This window comes from Camelus ferus, chromosome 1 (assembly GCF_009834535.1).
Source record: "Camelus ferus isolate YT-003-E chromosome 1, BCGSAC_Cfer_1.0, whole genome shotgun sequence".
Classification (NCBI taxonomy): domain Eukaryota; kingdom Metazoa; phylum Chordata; class Mammalia; order Artiodactyla; family Camelidae; genus Camelus; species Camelus ferus.
Genome location: NC_045696.1, coordinates 9,751,575 through 9,772,110, shown reverse-complemented (window position 1 = coordinate 9,772,110; position 20,536 = coordinate 9,751,575). Strand labels below are relative to the sequence as shown.

The 20,536-nt window shown below is 44.7% G+C and overlaps 2 long non-coding RNA genes across 4 annotated transcripts in view; both read left to right on the top strand.

Annotated features, from left to right (window-relative positions):
* The window catches only part of LOC116661005, a 132,130-nt gene that overhangs the window by 8,724 nt on the left and 102,870 nt on the right, over nucleotides 1–20,536 (top strand). The gene's annotated exons all lie outside the window — the stretch shown is intronic.
* Nucleotides 4,050–7,645, top strand: LOC116660998. Its single transcript, XR_004316740.1, has 2 exons — nucleotides 4,050–4,380; nucleotides 6,321–7,645. It is a non-coding gene; the product is annotated as an uncharacterized LOC116660998 (long non-coding RNA).

Sequence of the window (20,536 nt, the reverse complement as noted above, 5' to 3'; positions counted from 1 at the left end):
AATTCTACACAGTCTCTTCTAGAAAATAGAATCGGATGGGGCATTTCCCAACTCATTTTATGAGTCCAGCATTACCCTGATGCCAAAACCAAACAAAGATGGTACAATAAAAGAAAGTGTACCGAACAATATCTCATGAACACAGACGCAAAAATTTTCGACAAAATATTGACAAATATCCAGCAATACATAAGCACACAAAGAAATGTTCAACATCATTGGCCATTAGAGAAATGCAAATCAAACCCCGAAGAGATATAACTACACACCTAGAATAGCAAAATAGAATGGTGAAAATAAAAAAATACTGGCAATGCCAAGTGCTCATGACGATGCAAAGCGATTGGAACTGTCATGTATTACCAGTTTGAAATGCCAAATTGTACTACTCTGGGAAACCACTTGGCAGTTTCTCATTAAAGCTGAACACACACTTAGCAGATGACCCAGCAATCCTACACCTAGGTATTTACCCAAGTAAATGCAAAACTTATGGTCACACAAAAACCTGTACATCAATGTCTACAGCAGCTCTACTCATAATCATCAATAACTAGAAACAATCCAAATGCCTTTCAATGGGTGAATCAGTAAATAAACTGTGGTACATCCCTCGGGAATGCTACTCAATTTAGCAATAAAAAGGAATGAACTACTGACACACACAACTTGGATGAATTTCAAAGGTGTTATGCTGAGTGAAAAAAGCCAGTCTCGAAAGTTCTACATATTGTATGATCCCATTTATGTGAACTTCTATGAGAAATTTTACATGAAAAAATAAAATGATAATGACGGAGACAAATCAATGCTTTCCATCAGTGAGGTTGGTGAAGACAATGCTGTAAGTTTTTCCCACCCAAGTTCATGAACCACTTTGGGAGAAGGTCTGTGGACCCCAGGTTAAAAACCTATCCTATGCTACACGCTGTGTAGAAAATGTCTTTTTTGTATATCCTTCTATGCCCTTAGGCCCTCAATTATTTGGCAAGTAAAAGAATAAATGAATGAACACATTATGAAATGACTTAAACATATAACAATGCATTGAGAGACTCTAAAGACTTTAAGAAAAATGGACACATTTTGTTTAACCCAACATATGCTCACTGTTGATAATTATGAACTGGACTCTCTCTAATGAGTCTCTTGTCTTGTGTTGTGGTACCTGCATTGTCTCTGAGCATCTCCTGCTTCCATCATGTAGAGGAGACACAATTAAATATACAAATCCTTTCTCCAGAATTATGCAGCTGTTGTCATCAAAGATGGTAGATAACTGTCCCCCAGAAAGTACACATTGGAATTAGTGTTTGAGATTTCTCATATCCTGTAGGACAGGATTTGGTAGGTGAAGTGCTGAGACTATAATTAGATTCTGTAAATGACATCATTCAGGCTTAGCAAGAACCTGCACTGTGGGGCAGAATTGAGCCAGCGCAATACATTAGTTTGCATGAGGGGCACCAATGGGAAATTTATGGAGACCTGAAAACTAAAGTTGGCATTGGAACTGGAGAGCCCTTCTCATGCTCAGGCTGTAGCAGCCAGAGAACTCAATCACCAGAAGTTTCTGGAAAAGTTGCACAGGTTGGATGAGTTGCGAGACTTTACTGACCTTGTCATGTACCAACAACCTCTTTGGTGATCCACAGAACTGAACAAAAGGCTGGGAGAGGCTGATACCTCATTCCATTAAGTCAAGACTAAGATGCTGTTGATTGTAAGATCTACCATTATTTTATGCACTGATAAAAAAGGAAAAACACTTCCAACAGACTGTGACAGGTGCCTTTAACAACAGTCCTGAGCACCATATGAATCAATCATGTCAGATTCCTTTGAAATTAATCTTCATCTCTCTGTGAGAGCTGGCGGTGAAACAAATATTTTGGTAAAGGAAAGTAACACAGCTTGCCTGACTTCGTGGCTATCTTCCTTTCTGAGGTGTCTAAGGCACTTGGTTGTTTCTTAGCAAGAAGATGTGGACTTGCGATCATTCCTTTGTGACAAATACTCTTTACTCATATCACATTTACATCCTGCTGCCTGGCTTCTGTGCCTTTGCGAGTATGAAATAGCTTGTCATTTCAATGCTGAATCATAGTGAAATTTTTTGGAGGCCATTCTAAATGTCAGTTAAGCTCACAGGTCAAAGTAATAGACACACATACCTCAGCTGAAGGGAGGACAGTGTGAGCATCTACCACTAAGTGCTTGCGTGGCAAAGCCAATGACCACCACGTCATGACACCACTTGGCTGATGGCTTTTGAAAGACAACACTGATTGAGATGCTTCTGGATTGCAGAGATGTTAAACTTCATAAAATTGTGTATCTCAGAATCAGCGAAGAACAGCAATTCTATTAGAGTCCATGATTTGGGGGCGGGGGGGGGGGGGGGAGAATTCTGCTCCTAAGACATATTTCTTGAATGTCCTCTGTTTGCCAGGGAGTGTTCTAGGGCTACAGTGGGAGACAGGCTAGATGACTCCCTTGACAAGATGGAGCTCACACTGAGTAAGGAGAACAGATAGTAAGTAATAAACAGAAAAATAATCACATTTTTAAAGTGGAACGAAGGAAATAAATAGGGGGCCGAAATGGAGACTCACGGTGCGGTGGAGATAGGGTGTATTGTGCACCTTTGATGAGCTCTCTCAGATCTTGCTGAATTACAGCGAAGTCAACATTTGGATCTCGGTCTCTGAGAGTCACTGAGAACTTACAGAGTGATCCCTGCAACTGTCTCAATTTGCTCAGGACAGAAGGGTCTCCTGGGGTGTGGAAATTTCAGTCCTAAGCCCGGCAGTCCCAGGCACACTGGCAAGGCTGGTCACCCGATAGGGGTTCTAACTCGGTTTCTTTTTAGCTTAATATGTGTATTACTATTTCCACGTCTAATAAAGCTTGATACCAAACCTACAGCTGTGATTTTTATTTTCTTTCACTTCCGTCTCTCCTATTTTCATAAAAGAGGTGAATTTGATAGCTATGACTTAAATCTTACCATTACTAAAGGCACTGAACCACTCAACAACACTAAGGTCCTGCTTTAAGCCCTGTGGGGGCTGCAGTGATAGATCCAGCTGGTTGTCAGCGCTGAGAGGGCTTGTCCACAAATGGCGAGAGGAAGGTATGGTGGGGGCGTAAGTGAGAGTCCCCTAAATTCTCCAGGGGTTCAGAGAAGGTGGGTGGCTGATAAAGCCGAGGTGAGAAGGGCAGGGAAAGCAGCTTTCATTTTGTGATTTTATTTTATTTTGGAGAAGCAATACAAACCAACATCTCTGTAGAAGAGTAATTTTTTTTGCCTTTGATATGAGTTGAAGGCAAAACTAACTCCATTCTTTCATGTTAGGAATCGTTTTGGTGTGGCTTTCTGTTTTTCAGCTAAAAGACGAGCGGAACTCTGGATTGCAAATGCTTTCATGACTATGAGAAATACATATATGCTTTCTCTTTAAAACAATGAAACACGTGTTCTTGGCTTTCCCTTCCAGCAAGGGGCCCCCACGTGGAGAAATCATTTTCGAGTCTGTATGCAAACGGGTTTGATTAAGTTGTCAGCAATATTACAACCCTTATTAGTTTTCACAAGCCCTTGGTGAACTTCATGTTTGATCTCTGCCTTCAGTTCAGGGTTGACATGTAATGACTCACACACCTGCTGGAATATTCCAAAACCACTGTAGGAGTCCCTTCTTCTCCCCTTAGCCCTTTGCATCTCATTTTCCCCTCATAAGCCGTGAGCACATCGCTCCTTCTTTAATGACTAATTGTACCTAATGCCATTAGTCTTAACATCGTCATCTGAACGAAGCAATGAACTCTCCACTTGATCACTCCTGTTTATTATTATTTTGTTTAAAGATGAAAGTTGTCAGATGGAAACAGGAGCATTAATTTCCTTAACTTACTCCAAAACTTTTGCCAAGGCAAGAGAATGTAAGTGAAAGAGTGTGTGTGTGTGTGTGTGTGTGTGTGTGTGTTTGAAGCACACTAGAAAACCAAAAAGCCTTAAAGTTAAGTAAAATTTGGAATCAACAGTTCAATTAGGTATGCTTTAAGGGCTAATGTGATTGGAAAGCTGAATAGCCGATGTCAAAAATAGATTTCCCTTTCTTTCCAAATTGTAGCAAAAAATAACCACATGCCTTTCTTGGACTCCTGACTCTCACCCCAAAGGGTTTTCTTGTATAGGGACCAACAATTCCTTGGATGGAAACACTGGATAGGCTAGTCATTATTTAGAGATTTAGAAGATTGCAGATTCTTGGCAGACCTCGGTTGTTTTTCTAGTAGTAGGCAAGCGGTAGGACAAAAATCAAGAAGCAGATCCATGTGGCTGGGTTTGGGTTCCCCCTGAACAGATGAGAGGAGGTGAGTAGCTGCCCTGCTCTTTGTTTGGTGAGGAAAGGTTCTGGCGGCTGCAATCCTGGTGTGGGATCTTGGTCTCCTGGAAACATGGGTCTCTCTTTCCTTTGCCTTTGGGGTTGCCGACCACTTGAGGAAGACCTAAGTCATGTCTGCCTGTTGCCAGCACAGCTCATGAAAGGGTTAGAAATAGTACGGATCACTTGTGGAGGGAGAACAATCACTCCATTGTCAGATTTTTTTTTTCTTTCACTTTTCATCCAAATGCTGGGTTGCTTTGCAGCACAGTCAGAGATACTGTGTTGAGAAGCCTTTGCTCATGGCAATGTTTCCTCTGTTCGTTTTCTGCTGCTCCTTGCATTGGAAAATTCCATCCTTTAACACTGGGATTATATGTCACCATTGCTGAAATCATAGACAGAGTCCACTTAATTGGCTGCAAGCGTGAGAGATAGCCAGAGAGAATGAGAGAAGCAGAGCATTCCCTTGTATAAAGAGAGGATTGAACAAGGTCAGTGAACCAAAGAAGCCAGCAGGTCACAAACCCTCAGGGGGTCACGAAAATTCCCCCGGGTTTCCTGTCTTTAGAAGCAAAAAACGATGCCTGTTAAAGAGGATAAAAAAAAAAAAAAAAAAAAAAAAAAGAGAGAGAAAAGAAAGAACCGTATTGACGATTGGCCATAATTGAGCTGGGTGAGGTATTTGCAGACCCATTATTCTAGCACTTTTGTATATTTTTGAAAAATTTCAATGACAAAGTTTTTAGAATTTAAAGACTTCTATTTTTCATCCCAGAACGATGCTGGAGCCCCGGAGTGGGCGTCAGGTACACATGCGCGGAGGGGCGGGCAGCTGCACTGAGCATGCGCGGGCTTGGCCTCGGCCGATTTCCCTGACAGCTGAGCCGCAGCGCTTGTCGCCGAAGTCCAGCTTCAAATAGCCTTTCTCCTTCGCCATATGTTCCTGGGTCTGTATCCTGAATGGCCCATTTGTTAAAGACTAGAAGCGTCAGCAGCACAGATGCTGAAATTCATGTTAATAATTCAGTAAATTGCTTGATGTTCATGCTCACTTTATCTTAAGATGGTCTTTTTCTCGTCAAAAATCTGTCCTTTTGAAGAGGCCCCTGGACTTCAGAAACTTAGTGTTGGAGAAAAAAAAAGACAGTGACAATTATGTCTAAATTTGGTTTTCATTTATTACGAACAAATGATTGTACAAAAGTGATTATAAATAGCAGCTAGTTGATTTTTTTAAAGCACCAAATATAAAAATTTCAGACATGAGGTCATGCAAGCGATTTTTGATGCCCCAAACCTGTATTTTAACACGAACACCAAATAGCTATTACAGAATAACTCTTTTATTGACTTTCTCCCTGTATCTGATGGCCTCACAATCGTTATCATGAAGTTTATGTCTGGTCAGTGTTTGCTAGTGACCTCAGAGTACAGGAATGGTAGAAGTTTCTAGAAATAGGGCATGTAGACACACTGTAAGGTTTACGGGTTTCAGACACTTACTCCTGAAATTCGATGTTAACCCTCACCTTTATTAAATGTTTGAATGTGTAGGATATAAAAGATTATATTAATATGAGATTTATAATACATGTAGATAAAATATAAATTTTTTTTACCCCCAGTTTCTTTTTCATAAAACACCGTCTTGGACATCTTCTGTGTGTGTCTCTCACCTTCTGGCCCACCTTTGATGTCAGGCATGGCTGGGCAATCGGCTTTGTGCAGCTGTAACCAGATGGCACCGTATTTCCAGACACAGCTGGACATTGTGTCTCTCTTTGAGCCCTGGGCTTTCCTGGGACAGTATCCTGGTATACATGTGTGTGCAACCTGGTAGTTGTGAGGGAGTCAACACTTCATGGGACAACCCTCCAAAAGGGAAAAAGAGTCTGTGGGTTAATGCTTCCCTCTCTCTTCCCTCAGGCTGAAAATTCTGATGTGCATTGGACACAGCTTCCTAGAGGGTCTTCACTGGAGACGTGATGGATCACGTGGTCACCTTCTCCTCCTCCTGCCCTTGACTCCTGTCTGCTGGGCTCACTCTCCAAAATAACTTTCCTTTACAAAAGCCCTTGTCATAGGCTCTGCTTTCTGTGAGGAATCCCGGCTGAGACGCTAAAGCGATTTACGAGGATGAAGACATGAAGATGAGTTGTTAAGGGACTGGCAGGGTTGTCCATCTCTGTGAAGGGGGTTCAAAAAGATGTTTGGGAAGCACTGGCCCCGATGACCGTTGGGATCATAGCATGAAGAGTGAGAGTGGTCAGGTCCCCATCCAGCCCTAATGGGTTTATGAGTTTCTGAGTTTTCCACGAAGAACAGCAGAAGATCACCAAGACTTTCCAGCCTGTTGAACTTCTGGATGTGTGACACCGAGGAGAAGCAGAGAGGCAAACAAACCAGAGCATTTTCACAAACATTCAGAAATCCCACAATCTCCGCAGACTTCGGCACTATTTCTAGATCTAATTATAAAACAGCAAGTGATGCTGGCCTATTCCAGGGAAATTGTTGATCTCACTCCAGGCGTGGTCTCTGTCTACAGGTAAAGGTGGGGGAGACTCAGGCAGGGATGGCTTCTTTGCTTCTGTCATGATCCATGCCTGGCTGATGCAAAGGGAAACGCAGCTTTTGCATCAACCAAGTTGTTGGCTAGACGCTCAAGATTCTGAAAACCTAGTTACCTCCCTGTACCTCTTCTGTACCTGTATGATCTAGTCCAGTAGCTCTCAAAGGGTGATCCCTGGGTGAGACCGTCTTTTTCTGAAAGCAAATTTTCCGCAGGAGGGAGGTTAGAAATGCCAACTTTTGGATCCCACCCCAGCAGTCTGTTCAGACAAGCCTTCCAGGTGATTCTGATGCTGGCTCAAGTTTGAAAACCCCTGCCCTGGGCGTTTTCCTTCCCAGCCTGGCTTTTGAGCTTTGGTGGCCTTCCATGTTGATTTCACATTCCTTCCCAGAGGATGGGCTTAGAGGACAAAAGAAACCTTGATTAGCCAAGAGATGAGAAAGGGGCTAGAACCGTATAGGTAGTAGCTACCCACTTTACAAACAGACTATGTTCTGAACCTTGGAAGTGAGCTGTTTTCCTGGGAATGAGAGGTAGGTTCCCACAACCGCACACAAAAGCATATTTCATCCTGAATCCAGCTGAAATACTGCTGCATCGCAACGAGATAGAGCAGATCGCAGTGTTCCCATAGGGTCGGAAACCAATCAACACAAAATAAAGCAATGAATGATACACAGGGATAGTATTTTATTTATGCTAATATTAGTGGTGGAAGGAAAGGTTGATTTGGAGACATAAAGAGGTAAATGGGTGTTTGTCAAGTTTATGAAGGAGGGGCTGGCCTTTCTCTTTAGAATGTCATGATACTAACCCCTTTTTTAGATCTTTCTTAAATGTGGTTCTGGACTGTCACTTTATCTTTTTCTGCAGTCATATTTCTCACTAAGAAGGAGGTAAAGGATTCTGAGACAAGTTGGCAAGCATTGAAAAGGAAAGCGGAAAAAGGAAAGGAATAGAAGAGAACGTGGGTTTGTTTTTTATCAACATGAGCGTCAATGGAGGCAGAATTAACTTGAGCTGTGAGCAGTGAGAGACGGATGGGCAGGGAGAGGGTCAGGGTTCTCCTCTGACAAAAGAGAGGAAAGAAAGCAGACAGAAAACTGACCACACCGTTTGGGAGCTGCCGTTCTGGAAGCCTTCCTTCCCATCATATTGCCCTTTGAATTGGCCCTTAACAGCCACACTTCATGTCATCCTGTTCCCTTTCTGGCCACAGACAGGCAGCTGACCAGAGGCCTTGACAGTGACTGCTGATATAGCATAATAAAATGAGCTGGACCAGCCCCATGTCCCCCTTTTTCCTTCTAGGCATTTGAGCTCAAAAATGCCCAAATGTTGTTTAGTCCCTGATAGGAAGACGTACATGGCTGGCTGGGAGCACTTTACATGTTCTCAAATCAAATGCTTCTGGCTACGTTTCCTGGGGTGGCTAAAATACTTTCTTTTGGAGGGTCACTGTGCATTTATTAACCATTCTATTTTTGTATCATACCATTGTCCTCGCTGATGGCGGAATGGCTGGATTGGGGAAAATGTGGTAGCCCTAATGGAATTAATTAATTGAGTAATATTGCCTGACAAATGGCTTTGTGTACCAAAGAGGGATTGAGACTTAATTACCGATGTCATTTATCTCTCTGTTTGCACCCCAACAATAAGTACTCGTTTCTCATTAATGTCAGGTCATCTTCCAAAAGGAAGAAAAGAGGCCAAAATATCACGAACGGAAAAAAAAAATTGATGTCTTTGTTTCCCACCTCATTATCCTGAAAATCATAACAGACTCTGTTAATTAGATGGGCAGCCTTAACTGGTGACTCCGGTCCAACAATTACCTCAGAGAGAAGCACCACTGGGAACACTTCCTCCCCTTGGGAGGAGATGAAAGGGAATCTGTAACAAAAATAAGGATCCTTTCCCCAGCCATGCTGGGGGATCACAGTTGTCAGGGCGAATTTCTAGACTGAAGGGCTGGAGCTGTTTCAGGGGTGTCGCCTGTGCATTATGGTGACGGCAGGGTGTCTGACGCTGCCCTCCTAATCTACGGCTTAGGTGATGTTCCCCGGTGCCTCCAGTTCCCTCGGGAAGATTAGAGCCTAATTAAACAGGGGAACAGGTGTAAGAGGGCCTGACTTCATCTGGCCAAATTAATTGCTGAGATGGGGCTTGCATTTGGGAACTGAAAACAGTGAATTAACTGCAGCCGGAATACAGCTAATCCCTCAGTATCGCTGCGTCTGTGTATAAAACAGACCGGACTCGCTGGGAACACAAACAAAGAGGGATCTGAAGGTGAAGGTACACGTGTCCTTTCATGGGAAAGACTGGGCAGTGAGCCTCACAGTGGACGGTGGCCATATGTGCCAGACTGCACGCCTGGGACAGTCCTGGCTTATGCCTGTTGCCCCTGCAAAATTATTAATAGTGCCCCCTTTCATTCTCAAAAATGTCCCAGTTTGGACTCTAAATTAGTTACTATATTTTAATGTCAGTTTTAAGCTGCCATGTTCTTTCTCAGGAAAGTGGCCTTATAAGTTGCATCGTGTTCCCCGCAAAGATGTTGAAGTCCTAACCCGTGTGCCTGTGAAAGCGACCTTCTTTGGAAATGAGGGTCTTTGTAGATAATCAGCTTAAGAGGAGGTCATCCGGGTGGACTGTCATCCAACATGACTGGTGTCCTTATAAAAAGGGGAAGTTGGACACAGAGGTGGACGGGCACACAGGGAGAAGGCCGTGTGACAATTGAGGCAGAGACTGGGGTGATCTTCGACAAGCAAGGGGTGCCAAAGGCGGCCAGAAAACCACCAAAGCTAAGAAAGGGCCTGGGGCAGATCCTTCCTCACTGCCTCAGAAGGAACCAACCCTGTGGACACCTTGATCTCGGACTTCTGGCCTCCAGAATTGTCAGCTAATACATGTCTGCTGTTGTAAGCCATCCGTTTGGTGTTATGGCAGCTCTAGCAAACTAATATGAGTGGTACTGGTTTCGCAGTGTCTGGAGACCCTCTCCTAGCTCTTTGTTTGTTCAGTTCATGGAAATGAGCCGTCTTGGTGGCAAAGGCTGGCTGTCCCTCCAGAGTGAGAAGTCGGTCAGTGAACCGGCGCCGATTTCTCAGGGCCAGACGCTGGGGAGAGGGCGAGGGAGACAGACGTGCTTCCTGGCGTCCAGGGGCAAGCAGTCTGGTAGGAAGGGAGGCAATGCAGGCGACCTTGCACTTAATTAGTTAACTATGAGTATTGAGTGTGCAGAGGAGCGAGGGAGGCACAGCCCGGTGGGGAGGCACTCCAAGTGGGGCTGGAAAGAAAACAGCTCCCCGGGAAAGGACCGTCTGAGCTGACCTGAGAAGCAAGGGTTACCTGGGTTAAAAACTGGGGGCTAGGGGAGCACACGTGGAGGGAGTGAGAAGTGTACCACGGGTGCCCAGAGAAACCCAGGAGCAGAGGGATGGGGAGGGCTGTCTCCTGTTCTCCATCACAGCCATTGTCGCCTCAGCCATCACAGATTTAAAGCACTCTCACCTGTACCAGACCCCGAGCTCAGGGCTGGGGGATTCCGGTGGCAGAGACCCACGTGTAAACTGCCAAGCAAGCAGTAGTTGGCCCAGAGCTGGGAAGACAGGTGGGAGCAGCGGGAGAGAACGAAGTTGTCGCCTCTGTCAGGAGAACCCAGAGCAGGGGAGGAGGTCACCGCTGAGGTGCATCTTCAGAAAACATTTTCTGCAGTGGCTAGAGGTAGGGATGGGAGAAACCAAAAATGTTAATCCCTGGTTCAGAAGACGGGGACCGTTGGTCCCTGATCTCTCTGGCCAATAGCTTTCATGTGACTGGACTTGTAGGGGTCACATGTCACATCCAGAGCGCTCATTCTTTCCAAGTGTATAACATGATTCAGTTGCCCTGAAGCAAAACTGGATTGTTGCTTGTCTAAGTTTCATTCAGGGACACGGCAGGACATTTCAGAACATTCCAAAGAACACCTTTGTGATGGCCTCTTGTCCTTGAGGCCTCTTGCCCCATGTCCTTGGACCCAGGTTCCCAGAACCTACGATGGATGCCATCTTGAATATAGGTTTCCATCCTCTTGGCCAGAGTCTCAGGCAATAATGGAACCTATGGACTCAGTCCATGCTGGGCATATTATATTTTTGAATTCTAGCTTTGGCAGGTCTAGGTACAGCTCAGTCAAAAGGGGCCATTCAGAGCGACCATTTTCGAGGTGAATTTCTAGATTGGCTATTAAAGTCAGAGTTTGTCTTCTCTAGTTGACTTCAATTGTCTGTCTCTGGTGGGCCCAGGACGAAAAGTTTTGAGAAGGCAAAACTGGGCTCTGATTGTGTAGGCCTGGCATTTATTATGTGAGCGCACAGGTCTGCATTTCAAAATGAAAAAAACAATAATAATTAAAGTTTCTCTAGGCTTCTCATGTCCAAACCACTCTTGCAAAACCACCTTTGGATGAGCTGTAAGTGTCAGCAAATCAGAAACATGTGGATTTAATTTCCTTTGAAATACACCAGGGGGACAGGGGGCAGTGGAGCTTGGCAGCTGACTTCTCAGGATCTGCCAAACCCCAAATATCTCACACTCTGAGAGAGCTGTCATGCTGGCCCCCAACAGTCTCATGTGGCTTGTCCGGCCACTGCATTCCTTGTTGTACCATCTAGGTTTTCTCTAACCATTAGGCCATACTCTTGGTCCATTTTACTTGCCAGAAGGATGCTGTTAACACCACCCACATGCTTAACAGGACTTTGAAGTGGGACCAATCCTGCAATGAGGTGTTAGGTTGGCTCCAGTCTTATCTGGACCAACAGTCCATCTTTGCAGCCATTACTGTGACTTTAAAATCCAAACCAACTGTGAGAGAGGTTTTCCAACTTGATTTCTAGAGTGGGAAAATATTTTGCTTTCATGAAGGATGATGGTATCAGGTCCCAAATGTATTAGGTTTCGCTATCATCCAACACTCATGCATATAATGTAAAACATGTACATACTCTGCAAAGAGCACAGCCACCCTGTGGTTCCAAGGTAAATATTGGCCCGCACACCTCCTGGGAAAATAAAGAAGTTTCCCTTAGAGCAGAGGAGCCCCGCAGTCCGGTAGTTCTGATGTCTCCTCCAAACCCCAGGTCCCGGTCTACTAATTTAACAGTAAAGATGTGCTAACAAGGTCTGTGTCACCCTCTGGTGTTTTGCTTTTCTTCCTTGCTATGAATGCTTCTCTTTATCCTCCTACATGTTCTATGTCCAGCAGTCTCTTTTGCCTTAAATGATGATGTACATTGAATGCAAAAAACAAACTGCACCTTAAAAAACGTACTTTTTTGCACCCAAGACAGCGAATGCTTTGGTACCTGTTATGTGTCATGTACGTACATTGTTGACTCTCTTGTTATCCTCATCCTACCAAAGAGGCATCTGAGGCAGCCCCAGAGAGACTGAGTAACCTACAAATCCCATGACTGGCAAGTAATAAAGCTAGATTTGACCTTAGGCTGTTGGGCTCCAGAAACAGGGGTTCTTCCAGTACTCGATGCTGCCTTTGACTCCACTGTGATGGTTCACTTTATGTGTTAGTTGATTGGCTCGTGGGGTGCCCAGACAGTTGGTCACACATTATTCTGAGTGTCTCTGTGAGGATGGTTTTGCATGAGATCAGCATTTAAATCTGTAGATTGAGTAGGTAGATTGCCCTCCCTCATACATACGAGTGGGCCTCATCCAATCAGCTGAAGGCCTGAATAGAACTAAGAATCTGATCCTTCCCTGAGTAAGAGAGAATGCCTTCTGCCCAGCTGCTTGAGCTGGGACATCAGCTCTTTCCTGCCTTTGGACTTGAACTGAAACGTCAAGTCTTCCTGGGTCTTGAGCCTCCGGGCTGGAACTTCACCACTGGCTCTCCTTTTCCTCAGGCCTTTGGACTTGCACAGGAACTCTGTCACTGGGCTCTCTTGGGTCCCCAGCTTTCCAACTCACCTTGCAGGTCTTGGGACTTTCAGCCTGCACAATCACCGGAGCCAATTCCCTGTAGTAAATCTCTCTCTCTCTCTCTCTCTCCGTCTCCATCTTTATCTCCATCTCTGTCCCTGTATCCTATCTGTTCTACTTTTCTGGGGAGCCCTAATCTACTCATTTCTTATCTGATCTACCAGGCAATCCTGTGAGGGGTATGGATCTGGTACTGTCACCTGGAAAATGAATATGACTACATGCAGGGGCACAGATATCCACACACAAAGTCCCCCACACATGTACGCACACACGTGTACACACCACCCTTCACATACACTTCAAGACCCAGGTCAGAATCCAGGCCCACTCATGTCATTTCAGTGCTTCTTCCCCAAGGCACCCACAGAACTGCCACAGGTGGTGATGCCAGGCCACTTTATGGAGTCATTAGTCTCCAGATCTGTGACAGCTAGTCCCCCTTTTATGCAGAAAGGTCCGCCTCTGAGTCCCAGGCTTACCAGGGACCTGCTGCTGCTTGTTTGTTCTTCAAATTCCAGGTGGTGAATTTCAGCTACAGAGAACAGTGCAACAGGGACAGAGTCGAACCTTGCCAATTCCCACCTGGACACAGTGACTACAGGAAAAGGATCCAGGAGAATAAAATTACCCTCCAAAAAATTGATTCCTGAGCGGAACACGGATGTCTGACTCGTAGAATTTCTGTGTAAGCGAGGGCAAAATCCCCCTGCTTTTGTTGGTGGTTGGAGTCTCCAGGGCCATTCAGTGTATTGAAAGTCTCAGTACTGCTGGCACTCGGGGAGGACTCAGTCCGTTCCCTCTCAAGGCCTTCTGTTTTATAAAGCCACTTGGGGTGAAGAAGAAATCACATTCTTCCCACCCTCTCTTGCCTTTACAATGTCCACGCTGGCTGGCAGTCCAAGACAACAGTTGAGCTATTAAATTTTGAACCTGTGTCCTAACTGTTCATCAAAAGTGAAGGCAAGATTGGTGAAGGAATGTTCTTCATCTTCAGCCGCCTTTATCAAGTGGTCAGAAGTTCAGGGGGCGGCGGCTGTGACCTTCTACTGCCATTTCTCAGTGGCAGAGGGGAATTTTCTTCTGGGCTTCAGCAGCTGCACGACCCCTGCGTGATCCTCTGACCCTCCCCCTTTCTCCAGCCTCCCACCCCAAGCACGTTCATGTTGACACTTCTGCAGAAAATGGAGAGGGGAATGGTGCACCCCCCGGGGGCCTGTCACCCCTCACACACCTGCCTCCATTCTGCGGGAGCCAAGGAGTTGGTGGCAGAGAAGGATGGCTGGGGAGGAAGGCCTAGGATCAATATTGCAAAGATGGGGCAGCAGGTGGGGCCTGGTGCCTATAAGCAGGAAGCTTTGGTTTTAATTAATGATACCTAGCAAGTTGGCACCAGGGGACAGTGAAGGCAGGGATGGGATCCTTGGACTGGAAAAGTGGGTGGGATTCAGTTTGGCTAAGGATACAAAAGTTCTCATCCTTGGACTGAAAACCTTCTCTGTCTCTCCCAGTCATTCAGTCCTAGAACAATATCATTTTCAAAAGATCTGGTTCGGGCTTCCTAGCATGAACTGGGCGCTGTGAGCAGCACAGAAGAAAAGAGCATTTTCCATTTGAAAAATGAGCCTCAAAGTCCCTAGTTCTGCCTGAAGCCAAAAGCTCCTGACTTCCACCAGTGTCTCTATAATGGATAATGGGTAGTTTTTTATACTTTGAAAATCGCTGGGTTTTTTTCTCTGCCGGTTTAGTAAGCTCTTGTAAGCAGTGTTGAACAAGAAATACTACGTCTCATGGAAATGGCTTTATTTCCACGATATCCACATACAGGCTTGTTTTCAGAGTGACTCAGAAGTGCCGGACAGTGTACTCTGAATGGAGGGTGAAAGGGAGATGACTGAAACATTTGCTTTGGGGGAAGAAACTGAGCAGAGACACCTATTCATTCGCATTGACCTTGGAGGTGGATATCAAGTAATGCTGCAGGTCAGCCCTAATTATTTGCTGAGGGGCAGGCAGGGCTCCTGTTCCGTGCTTTGTAGCCACGATCTTCTCCCGCAGGGAGCTGCAGTATCGATGCTGTTCCCAAGGAGGCCGGGTGTGCTGGATGCGTCCTGGCTCTGCCTGGTCACGTGACATCTTAGTAGCGTTGTCCTTCAAGCCAGCCAACCCTGGTGTCATTGGTAATGCCACAGAGTGACAAATACCTGACTGTATAAAACTGGTGACTTTCTACCTGGCTCCCTTCTGGAATATTTGCAGTCTGCAAAGCAGTCTGATCGAACATTAGATTAACTTAGCTGGCCTTCAAAAATATTGATTCAAATGGAAATCACCTTAAAAAGTTCAGATGCCCAGTCCCACTTCAGATCAATAAAATAGAATCACCTGAGAATGGGGCCTGGGCATTAGCATTTAAAAAGTCTTCTCAGGTGGGTGCTTCTAATTTGCCAGAGCCGGGAACTCCTGACCTAGAGACACAAAAGCTATCTCTCAGCTGTGTTTTCTGGGATGTCTGGGTCTCTTCTCTCTGCGAGTGGTGCTATGACACTCCTCGGTGTGGGCTAGGAGCCACTGAAGAGCGTTCACGTTCCTGGGATGGGGTTTCACTATTTCTGTCCCGTTAGGGAAACGGGCATGGAGTGGGCTGAGCCCACCTGGAAGTGGACACCACACACACACACACACACCCTCTTCCCAGGTTGAAAGGCTGCCGGCACCGATCACCTGGCTGGGCACTCAAGGTTTCCAGTAACCATGGGAACTGCAGTCCCGTGACCTCAACTTCTAATCTAGGGAGATTTTCTCGCCCATATTCTGGTTTCTCATTGATGAAAAGGGTATTTATGGAAGACGCAAACTCAAAGCATACATGGAAGGCTGGTGTGGCTGTCTTAGGATCCAGCAAAGTAGGCTTCAGGAGACAGAGTATAAACAGAGGTGATTCCCCTCAAATGCCCGGGTCCCACCCCGTTCTCCCTACCCCCGCACTGCCTGGGCACGGGGTCCTTCAGACCCTGTGGTTCAGCTGCATCTGCAGGACTGCGATCTGGAGAGAGGCGCCTGGGGCCACACCTCTGGGGGCCCTACAGGTCCTCTGGGGTCCAGACTCCCCAGTTCCTCCTTACACTACCCGCTCTGGAGTGCTTCTCCCCACTTCTTCTCCCTTCTCTCACCCTCCAGGCCCTTGGCATAATCTCATCCAGGGATTTAGCTTTTACAAAAGCAGGGAAGAATCTCAGCTGGCCCAAATCCCGGAGGCAGGGAAGTGTGAAGCTTGGCTACCAGCTGGAAATGGGTGTGGGTGCGGAATGAAGGGAACCAGGCTCAAATCAGCATTTTAACAGTCGGCCCCGCCCCCCATGTCCTGCCACCGGCCCCAAGGGCCCAGAGCAGCTCCTGGTTTCTGACCTGGGCTGTTCCAGTCTCTGGGTCTCTGTTTGGACAAGAGATGCAGAGGAGCTGACTTTCTTATCTCTCCCCACTGGCAGCTCAGACTTTCATGTGTATAATGAAGCCCTCACTTTTCTCAGGGACCTCCCAGGTCACTCAGAAGTCTCACTGAATTGAGTTATTTCTCTGCAGCAGCATAAGGGTATACATTTGGCTTGGGGACCAAATCCTCACTGGGGATGTTTGGTCCTGACCCTCCTCTGTGTTCAGGGAAGAGAGCCCTTCTCACTCAACGATGCAGATGTGCTCTCATATGAAAAGCTCAGTATCGCTAAGCATTAGAGAAATGCAAATCAGAACTAAAACGAGGTATCACCTCACACCAGTCAGAATGGCCATCATTTAGAAGTCTACAAATAATCAATGCTGGAGAGGGTGTGGAGATAAAGGAACCCTCCTATACTGTTGGTGGGAATGTAAATTGGTGCAGCCATTATGGAGGACAGTACACAGGTTCCTTAAAGAACTAAAACTAGACTTATCTTGTGATTCAGTAATCCTACTCCTGGACATATATCTAGAGAAAACTATAACTCAAAAAGAGATATGCACCCCAGTGTTCATAGCAGCACTATTTACAATAGCCAAGACATGGAAACAACCTCAATGTCCATCAATAGATGACTGGGTAAAGAAGATGTGAGATACACACACACACACACACACACACACACACACACACACACACACACACACACACACACACACAGGAATATTACTCAGCCATAAAAAAGAAAGAATGAAATAATGCCATTTGCAGCAACATGGATGGACCTAGAGATGATCATATTAAGTGAAGTATTTCAGAGAGAGAAAGACATTATATGATATCACTTCTATGTGGAATCTAAAAAAAAATGATACAAATTCTATTTACAAACCAGAAATAGACTCACAGACATAGAAAACAAACCATGGTTACCGAAGGGGAAAGGGTGGAGAGGGATAAATTAGGGGCCACGGATTAACGACACACATTACTATATTTAAAATAGGTAAACAACAAGGACCTACTGTATAGCACAGGGAACTATATTCAATTTCTTGTAATAACATATAACAGAAAAGAATCTGAAAAGAAAAAGAAGCATGTATATGTATAACTGAACCACTTTGCTGTACACCTGAAACTAACACTGTCAATCAACTACACTTCAATAAAAAATTTAAAAAACAATACAGACGTGTTCTGTTTGATGATGAAATCGCACTGGTGGGGCGACTAGGAACTTGCTACTCAAAGCCAGGTCTGTGGACTAGCAAGTGTCATCTGGGAGCTTCTTAGAAATGCAGATTCGAGGCTGACCCCAATCCTGCTGCATCATAATCTGCATTTTAATAAGATCCCAGGTAATTTGTACACACATTAAAATTTAAGAAGCCCTTCTCTAAAGCATTCACATCACACTGATAAGAATGGAAACAAGATGACTCCATCGTTTAAAAACATTTTTAAGCAATTCAGAAAAACAATCATGAAAACATTTTAGTTATTAAAATAACAAAGATCCAAAATAGTGAGAGATTATATCAATATTTTTGTGACTTTTTTATTACATACTGCTGAGGTGTCTTTAAAGGAACAATTTTATTTCTGTGCTGTGATCTTGTTAAAATTTAGGTTGTGATGTAGCTTCAAGGATTTTGAGATAAGGGTTTAATTGTTGTTCTAACCTTCTTCCACAGTAACAGAACCCCAGTTTGGGGGAGGAGTAAGGTACTTAGCTAAAAATGTTTTCTGGACTCTTTGAAAAAAGGGGTGGACAATGAAATGTAAGGAGAAGTCATTCAGATGCATCTCCAGGAAAGCTCTTTGTGAGGAAAATCAACTCAGTTACCAGATCCCTTCTGACCTATGACCTCTGCCCCCCTCTCTCCCTTTTTATCCTGCCTGGAACTGATGGGATGTTGGAGATCCATTACCTGCTAATCTGATGTTTGCACTGCCTCTTTCCAGATTTTTCATTGTATGAGAAAAATAAAATCCTAATTTGTTTAAGTCATGGTGTCTCAGGAGTGTGATATCTGCATCTGAACACAACTCCTAACTTCTGTGCAACCTAAATGTCCAAAAATAGAGGTCTGGTTAATACACGATCATTTATCCACACAGTGAGATTTCACATGGCATAAAAAATCATGTCGAACTGTGGTTTCAAGTTATTTCTAGTAGCAGACACCTCCTGCTTTTAATATTCAGTCTTTTGTAGAATCCTAGTATACAGAACTGTAAAAGTAGACTCTGTGGCAACTCACACCTTCTCCCATCTGCAAAATCTACTGTCCCTTTCATGGGGGCCCTGAAACACCTTCATTGGTCTCTAGTGTTGAAAACAATTATCGTAGTTCTCTCTTTCTCTACATGAAAAAAATATGAGATCTTGTTAAGCAAAGAAAACAGTTTACTTATCAAATTAGGGTATGAACAAATTTTATATTTAAGTACTTATATATATGTGTGTGTGTATATATATGTGCTAATTTTCCCAGGCTTCACCAGTCTTTGGAAAAAATGAAGTCACATTAATTGTAATTACTCAAATTCCCCTGGCTGGTGGCCCTTATTTGCATAATGCCCTCAAATTCTCTCTCTGGCCTCTTGGTTTCCATCACGTGCTGAGGTGTGTGGGGATGGTCCCAGCCTCCACTCTTGCTGCTGGTACCTCAAAGTGTTCTGCCACAGCTGCATGCCTCCCTTTGCTGCAAACACCTGCCTTGGTCCTGTGCTGGGTGGGGTCAGCTGCTTTCTGCAAAGAAGGGGGAAGATGAACAGGGGCTGTTCCCTGGGGGCTGAGCTGCAGTTCAGGGGTAGGCTGCCTTGCCAGCGGTCCTGCTGACCTCTTCATTTGCTGCAGTGCTGCCTGACCCTATGCCTCCATGCACCTAGCGTAAACCCCTTAGCTCTCTCCACGCCCACGAGAGCTCATGGGGGGCCCCAAGTTCATCCTCAGCTGGTCTTCCGGATGCGTGTGTGTACACGTACACGCCTGCGAGTACTATTAAAGCAATATAAATTGGAATTTTAAACTTTAAGGGTAATAATTTCTGAGTGGCAATATTGGAGGGCTTAATTTTTTTCTTGCTTACTTGTGTTTTTTAAATTTCTACAATAAACATGTATTACTTATATTTAAAAAATAAGATATGCTTGAAATCAGTTATGACTCCAAAGCACTGAATATGCTTAATTGCTCAGTACATTTCACTGTGAGTTTCCTGCCATCCCAGGCAAAGTGTTTTACCATCAATGTTAGAGGCGTGTGGGTAGGAGTGGAGAGGGAAGGGAGACGGCTGGGTGGTGGCAGGGGAGATATAAAACAAGCATGATCATGTAGAACTGTAGTTTCGAATGATTTCTAGTAGCAGACACCTCGTCTTTTTTATATTCAGCCCTTCATAGAATCCAGTAACTATGTACTGTTAACAGTTAACTGTGTATATCTATATCTGCATCTTTGTTCTGGCTTTATTGAGAAATAATTGACAGATAACATTGTTTAAGTTTAAGCTGTGGTATTGATTTGATACGCTTGTTATCTCTATCTCTATTCTTATCAATGTGTGGACCAAAAAAAAAAAAACCACGTTGCCTGCCATTTCAGTAAACAAAGAGTGCTGCCTGCCACTCTGGTAAACAATGAACTTTGGCAGTCAGCAAGCCATCAGCCACTGCAGCCACCCCCAGTGGTGCACCCTGAGGGGATTCAGGATGGAGAAAAACAGGATACTGGCCCTGCTGGTTAAGATGCATATCAAAGAGATAATTTGAATGAGCCCAGATTCACATCTGCCCACACATAGAAAAGCACTAAAATCATTAGCTGGAGATGTCTGGTTTTTTGTGATTAGCAATAATCTTTTGATGTTTCACTACTTGGTTTTTTCCAGCAACCACTCCTATACATCCTGGCTCCTCCCTTACCTCTTTGAAACAGTCGCTCAGAGCCATCTGAGAGGCTGTCTCCCGGGCTGTAGTCTCAGTAAGCTTCCCGAATAAAACATAATTCAACTTTTAGGTTGTGATTTTTTTTTTTTTCAGTCGACCCATGAAAGACTGAAGATGGTCTGAAGACAGTGCTTTCCAACAAGGCCCAAATGTCACGTACTTCTGGGGCTTGGTGACCTG